This window comes from Leucoraja erinacea, chromosome 35, assembly GCF_028641065.1.
Source record: "Leucoraja erinacea ecotype New England chromosome 35, Leri_hhj_1, whole genome shotgun sequence".
Taxonomy (NCBI): Eukaryota; Metazoa; Chordata; class Chondrichthyes; order Rajiformes; family Rajidae; genus Leucoraja; species Leucoraja erinaceus.
The window spans coordinates 10,129,676-10,138,037 of NC_073411.1; positions in this window are offsets into that span (position 1 = coordinate 10,129,676).

Genomic DNA, 8,362 nt, shown 5'->3' on the forward strand with positions numbered 1-8,362 from the left:
TAATTAGCAACCTATGATGTCTTGTGGCCAAAGTTTAGATCAAACATCTGAATGGCAGATCTGTACAAAACTACTGAAAGTAAACTGAATGTTGACATTTTCTGTAAAATGTGATATTTATTTTCTCTCTCTTTATTAGGAGTTGCTGCCGTACAACGCCAGAGATCTGGGTTCAATCCTGACTACGGGTGATGCCTGCACAGAGTTTGTACGTTCTCTCTGCGACTGTGTGTGTGTGTTTTCTCTGGGAGCTCTGGTTTCATCCCACACACTCCAAAGACATACAGGGCTGTAGGTTGATAGGCTTTATGTAATTGTACATTGTCCCAGGGTGTGTCGGAGAGAGCTAGTGTGCGGGGATCGCTGGGCGGCGCGGACTCGGTGGGCCGATGTGCTTTTTTCCGCGCTGTATCTCTAAACTAAGCTAAAGTGAGAATGGCACTAAATTAAACCATGAATATGCAGGGTGGTGAATATCTCTGTACGTCCTATTCCCGATGCAGGAAATGAAGGGATATGGTTCATGTGCAGGTAGTGGAAATTAATTTAACTTTGCATCATGTGCAGCACAAACAATGTGGGCCTCTACTTCTTGAGAAGATTACGGAGAGTCGGTTTGTCAAGGAAGACTCTCTCTAACTTCTACAGGTGCACAGTAGAGAGCATGCTGACCGGTTGCATCGGGGCTTGGTTCGGCAATTTGAGCACCCTGGAGAGGAAAAGACTACAAAAAGTAGTAACCACTGCCCAGTCCATCATCGGCTCTGACCTTCCTTCCATCGAGGGGATTTACCGCAGTCGCTGCCTCAAAAAGGCTGGCAGTATCATCAAGGACCCACACCATCCTGGCCACACACTCATCTCCCTGCTACCTTCAGGTAGAAGGTACAGGAGCCTGAAGACTGCAACAACCAGGTTCAGGAATAGCTACTTCCCCACAGCAATCAGGCTATTAAACCTGGCTCGGACAAAACTCTGATTATTAATAACCCATTATCTGTTATTTGCACTTTATCAGTTTATTTATTCATGTGTGTATATATTTATATCATGGTATATGGACACACTGATCTGTTTTGTAGAAAATGCCTACTATGTTCTGTGTGCTGAAGCAAAGCAAGAATTTCATTGTCCTATACAGGGACACATGACAATAAACTCACTTGAACTTGAACTTGAAGGGCCTGTTCCTGTGCTGTACTGTTCCATGTTCCAAGTTCCATCACCAATAACAGGAGTCATTTACTTGATGAAAGTTGCCACTTCACCATCTTTGTTGATGTTCATGCTCTGCCCGTTTTTGGGTTTTATCCCATAAAAACCAATAGACATGGGAACAGAATTATGACATTCGGCCCATCGAGTCTGCTCTGCCATTCGATCACGGCTGATCCATTTTTCCCTCCCAGCCCCATTCTCCTGCCTTCCCCTCGTTTTTTTTTAGTGCCCTGACTAATCAAGAAGCCAGCCATCAACACTTTAAAAATTGAATGTTCTTAAGTTCTTGGAGCAGAATTAGGCCATTCGGCCCATCAATTCTTCTACTCGATCTATCTCTCCCTCTCAACCCCATCCTCCTGCCTTCTCACTGGCACCTCAGTCAAATACTCAGTCAATGCCAATTATGAAACACACATTAACACCAATTCCATCTTATTCTTCACCCATTCCCATCAATTTCCTCCTAGTCTCCATTATTCGCACATAGCAGGTGGAATTTATAGCAGTCAATTCATCTTCCGTGTCTTTGGGATGTGGGAGGAAACCGGAGCGCCACAAGAATGGAAGAACGGGCAAACTCCACACAGACATCGCCGGAGTTCAGGATTGAACTCAGCTGTACCGCCAGTTTACGTCAACAATCCTGCAGATGCAGGAAGCCTGAACTAAGAGCAGGTAATACAGAAAGTACTCAGTATGAACAGGGGGCAGAGAGACAAAGGAGCAAATAATGAACTGGTTCTATTGAAGCATCAATTCATCACTTTTACAGAGGTCACGGTGAGAGCTGGTTGTGTGGCTTTGCTTTCAAACAGCTACAGATCTGAAGATCCGACCTCACTCAGCTGCATCTAGGAAGCGTTAAAGCAGTCGGAATTGGGTAATCTGCTTTAATCGAAGCTGAACTTCAGAACAATTCCAGTCAAAGCAAATCAAGTCACTGACGTATTTTGCTTTCTTGCTGGTTATCTCTGTGTGCGTTTCTCTTGCTCACTAAAACTGGGCGTTTGCCAAGAACCACTTTTACATTTGTATCCCATGGTTACAACCACTTCAATTAAAATCAACACTTCCTTACCAGGCTACTAAGAACTGTAATATCTCTCCCCTCCTGAACTGGACGAGGCACCAGCAATCCCCCAGATTTAGTTTAGCTAAGTAGATACAGAGTGGAAACAGGCCCTTCGGCCCACGGAGTCCGTGCTGACCGATGATCAGCAGTACACTGGTTCGTTGTTATCCCAGATTTGTACCTTACACACAAGGGGCCAATTAACCTACAAACTGCACGTCTTTGCAATGTGGGAGGAATCCGGAGAACCCGGAGAAAAGCCACGCGGTCACAGGGCCAGGCGCACAGCGGGGATCGCTGGTCGGCGCAGACTCGATGGGCCGAAGGGCCTGTTTCCGCGCTGTATCGCTAAACCAAACTAAACCGAAAATTTGAAAGGCCTTCACCGCCTGTGTCAGCTACCATACATTAGAATATTTTATACAGCAGTGTGTTTGTCTCACACCTCTCTTGAGCTTTCGAAGAGCAGTTCCTGTTATACGACAGGTAAAAGAAGCAGACAATTTACACTTCACCAGTTCCCAAAAACAGCAATGTGTTTGGAATGCCAATATCTTTTCCCTCTGTGGCACCTAGAACATTAAACAGTAGAGTAGAACAATACTCACTGGCCCACAATGTCCATGCCCAACATGATGCAAAGTTAAATTAATCTCCTCTGTTTACACGTAATCCATATCCCTCCATTCCCTGCATATTCTGAAAGCCTATTGACTGCCCTATTGTACCTTCCTGCATCACCCACCATCCCTGGCAGTGCATTCCATACAACCACCACTCCATGTAGAAAGCCTGCTCCACATCTCTCCTTTAAACTCTTCCCCTTTCATCTTAAACCTATACCCCCAAGTCCTTGAGATTTTTACCCTAGGAGAAAGGTTCTGACTGCCTACTCTGTCTGTGCCTCTCAAACTGTTATATAGTTACTAGACCAAGGGGGACCCGTTGGGTACCGTCCCCTCAATGCTTTTTTGCTGTGGGGGGGGGGGCCTGGGGGGCCTGCAGCATCACACACACACACACACTAACCCCCCCCCCCCCCCACACACACACACACCCCCCCCCCACACACACACACACTAATCCCCCCCCACACACACACACACACTAACCACCCCCCCACACACACACACTACACCCCCCCCCCACACACACACACCTAAATCCCCCCCCACACAACACACACCACCCCCCCCCCACACACACACACACTAACCACCCCCCCCCAAACACACACTACACACACCCCCCCCCCCCCCCCACTAACCACCCCCCCACACACACACACCCCCCCCCACACACACACACTAGCCCCCCCCCCCACCACACACACACACATACCACCACCCCCCCCACATACACACACTAGCCACCACCCCCCTTGATATTATATTAAATCATGAATTCGCTCCTTTTACCCCATCCCCCGCCCTATCCACTCACGCATAGCCCTCAACTCACAGGCGCGGCTAGAGAGGGGGTGGAGAGGGAGGGGGAGAGGGAGGGTGAAGGGGGTAGAGAGGGGGGTGGAGATGGAGGGAGAAGGGGGTAGAGAGGGAGGGGGGTAGAGATTGAGGGGTGGGGGAGCGGAGGCGCGGAGGCGCGTGGCGGAAAACAAGCCAGGTTTGTCCAACCTCTCATTGGAAGAATAGCTTCCAATCCAGGTAACATTCTAATTAACCGTTCTTCACCCATTCCAAAGTCGCCATATCCTTCCTGCAATTGAGAGAACAGAACTGCACACAATATTTTATCTTAAGCCCCTGTCCTTAAGTAACAATGGTTCCACAGCTAAGTCGCCTATTTGTGGTGCAGAATATGGGACAAGTAGGAACCAAGGTAATGGGAGGAAGCTCAGGTCATGCCATGGGACATATCATTGTGCACAGTCCTATTCTGCTCCAAGGGATGACATGGTGGTAGAGTTGTTGTCAGGTTCAACTAAACTAAAGGTCAGGCTGCATCTGTCGAAAGAAAAACAGTTGACGTTTTGATTTAAGGGTCTTCAACCTAAAATGTTGGCTGTGTCTTTCTTCCCACAGATGCGGCCTGACCTGTTGAGTGTTTCCCAGCATTTTCGGTATTAATTTCGGACCGTTCATTCTTCAGTTCAAAGGGTATTGGGTCGCTGGAGCCGTGGGGCAGTGGCTCGACCCCCTGCGCCACAGTGCCACCTGTATTTCAATAACACTGGCTCATGAGTACCTTGGGCATCAGCAGAGTGTGAGGTGATAAGACTAACAGCCGGACCCCATGACAATCAAGGCTGACTATCCAGAACACACAGTTTAGTGGCATTATCAGAATAATAATAATAATAATAATGTTTATTTATATAGCACTTTTAAACAAAACCAGTATTTGAACCAAAGTGCTTTACAGAGATTGATTAAATTAATTGAACAGATCAAATGTCAATAAATCCATACAAAACAAAAAAGAGAAAAAGAGAAAAAAGACACAGAACAGTACACTATAGAAATCAACATGAAACGTCCCCCCACAGCAGATAAAGATATTCTCATAGAGTCAAGCAGTGTGGAAACAGGCCCTTCAGCCCAACTTGCCCACGCCGACCAACATACCCCATCTACACTAGTTCCACCTGCCGACTGTTTGACTCTTATCCCTCCAAACCTATCCTATCTATGTACCTCACTCAATGGTTCTGAAAAGTTGTGATAGTGCTTGCCCCAACCACCTCCTCCGGCAGCTGATTCCGTACACCCACCACCCTTATTCTCATTCTCTGATACAAATCTGGGCATTTTAGTCTAGAAATTCAGAATGGAAACAGGACCTTTGGCCCACTGAGTCCACACCGACCAGCGATCCCCACACACTTACCCCACCCTATACTAGGGACAATTTATATTGATACCATGCCAATGAATGCCAATTGGCTTTGGAGTGTGGGAGCAATTGCTTTCATTTGGAGTGTAGGAGAGAGAAACCAAAGCAGGGTCTTGGTGAAACCTCACCGGAGTATTGCGTACAGTTTTGGTCTCCAAATCTGAGAGGACATTATGCCATAGAGGGAGTGCAGAGACGGTTTGAGACCACTTGGTAAGATCTATAGAAACTTACAAAATTCTTAAGGGGTTGGACAGGCTAGATGCAGGAAGATTGTTCCCGATGTTAGGGAAGTCCAGGACAAGGGGTCACAGCTTAAAGATAAAGGGGAAATCCTTTAAAACCGAGATGAGAAGAACTTTTTTCACGCAGAGAGTGATGAATCTCTGGAACTCTCTGCCACAGAGGGTAGTTGAGGCCAGTTCATTGGCTATATTTAAGAGGGAGTTAGATGTGGCCCTTGTGGCTAAGGGGATCAGGGGTATGGAGAGAAGGCAGGTACGGGATACTGAGTTGGATGATCACCATGATCATATCGAATGGCGGTGCAGGCTCGAAGGGCCGAATGGCCTCTACTCCTGCACCTATGTTTTATGTTTCTATGTTTCTATGAAACCAAAGCACCCAGAGAAAACTCACGCAGATCACGCGGAGAGCATACAAACTCCGTGGTCAGCATTGAGCCCGGGTCACTGACGCTGCAAGGCAGCAACTCTATCACTGCCCACCGTGCCGCCCTTAAATTAGTATCAAAATCTTGCCAGGGAAGCACTCTCCCCTCTGTGAGTAAAACTAGTCCTTGTCTTTGTCAAAGTCATAAAAGATAAAATGATTACGTCCAAAGTCTGAAGCAACCAGGCTGCGCTCTGATGTTTCATGAAGATACAAAGAGATATCTTATCTGTCAAGAAACACGAGAGTTCAGGAAAAAGCCAAGCGAGGAGAGGAGATGGTTCTGTTCCATTCGGAGGCAAATTCATTTGGCAAACCATCAAACAAAACAGCTAAGGGCTAAATCTGTGAAATATCAACTGCAGCTGTTACTAAGAACATGGAGATGACAGTCCATCAGTTGTGTGGTGTCAGTACGCAGGTCAGGATGTTTGCTGGGTGCATGTGCACCAGGCTAGGATGGAGCCCACACCTTGTTGAAACCATCAACGCAAACTTGTGTGCACCTACATTGAGCATCTACAGCCTTCTACTGCCATCTGGTGGGACGATTGTAGACTTCAGCTGCCCAAATTCACCAGAAACGAGATTTCAATTCCTGATCAGACTCAGTTAAAATACAAGACCGGGATCAGCATGGTGGCACAGCGTTAACGGGCTGTCCCACTTAGGCGACTCTTTAGGTGACTGCCGGGGACTAGTTTTAATGGAATTCTCCTACGACGCCTGGTGACAACCTACAACAGCAAAAATTGTCGGCACATGTTGAAAATTTTGCTGCAGTCGCCCAAAAAAAATAGTCTAAGTGGAACAGGCCCTTTAGAGTTGCTGCCTTGCAGCGCCAGAGACCCCGGTTCGATCCTGACTACAGGTGCTGTCTGTACAGAGTTTATATATCCTCCCTGTGACCACATGGGTTTTCTCCGAGAACTGCAGTCTCCTCCCACACTCCAAAGACCTACAGGTTAGCTGGTTAATTGGCTTGGTGTAAATATAGAAATTGTCCCTAGTTTAGGATAGTATAAGTGTGCGGGAATTGCTGGTAGGTACCGACTCGGTGGGCCGAAGGGCCTGTTTCCACGCTGTAACTCTAAACTCAACTAAACTAAACCTGGAGTCGTGGAGCATGTAAAAAGGATCTTTGACTATTGAATTCACACATTGGCCTCACGTTTACAATTCCATTAAAAAAAAAATTTCCCCACATTCCCGTCGATTCTACCACTCACCGCACACTGGGTGAATTAACCTTCCGACCCGCACTATCTTCAGGATGGGGGGGCGAAAACTGGAGCACCCGGAGAAAAAACACTGGAAGAGAACATGCAAACTCCACACTGGAAGCACCAGGAGTTTTGTGCGTTTTGGTTTATTTTGTTTAGTTTGAGATACAGCGTGGAAACAGGCCCTTCGGCCCACCAAGCCCGCGTCAGTCAGCGATCCCCCATTCATACCGTAGTTCTATCCTAAATACTGGGAACAATTTTACAGAAGTTGCTGCCTTGCAGCGCCAGAGACCCTGGTTCGATCCTGACTACAGGTGCTGTCTGTACAGAGTTTAGTCGTCTTCCCTGTGACCACATGGGTTTTCTCCGAGAACTGCAGTCTCCTCCTACACTCCAAGGACCTACAGGTTAGCTGGTTAATTGGCTTCTGATTGGTTTACAGATCCTGACTACAGGTGCTGTCTGTACAGAGTTTACAGAATTATTTACAATTTTACAGAAGCCAATTAACCTACAAACCTGCACGTCTTTGGAGCGTGGGAGGAAACCGGAGAAACCCCATGCGGTCACTCGAAATTCGTATAAACCCTGTACGGACAACGCCCGTAGTCGGAATCGAACCTGGGTCTCTGGCGCTGTAAGGCAGCAACTCTACCATTATGCCACTGTGCCACCTCAACTTGCTGGTGCTTAGAGCAAGTGGCTCCCCACCAGCAGCTTCACTCTGCCACCTAGTGGTCACTTCTACATGGATGAAGTCTGTAAAGAATAACTTGTGAAGAAGCAGACTTTAGCAAATAGGATTGAGTGTGTGGTTTGAACTGCAGATGCTGGTTTAAACTGAAGATAGACACAAAATGCTGGAGTAACTCAGCGGGACAGGCAGTATCTCTGGAGAGAAGGATTGGGTGACGTTTCGGGATGGGACCCTTCCCTCCAGAGAGATACTCCAGCATTTTGTGTCTACCTTCGATATAAACCAGCATCTGCAGTTCTTTCCTACACATGCTGTCTGGCCCGGTGAGTTACTCCAGCTTTTCTCAACCCTTAGTCAAAAGTCTTTTTGGAGAAGGATCTGATACTCTGCACTACATTATATACAGTTTCATGCAATTGAAATTGTACAAATAAGTCTATTGTATATTGATCAAATTCTGAGAGTATAAATGTCATTCAGGCACAGAATGCTAAGGGTACATGGGCAAGTTGTTTCCATACTGTATCACCTCCAGCGTTCAGAACACAGTCTTAAGTTGTAAACAAACAAGGACTCACAAATTCATGCTTCGATAACCATAAAGGATTGCAAACTCAAATT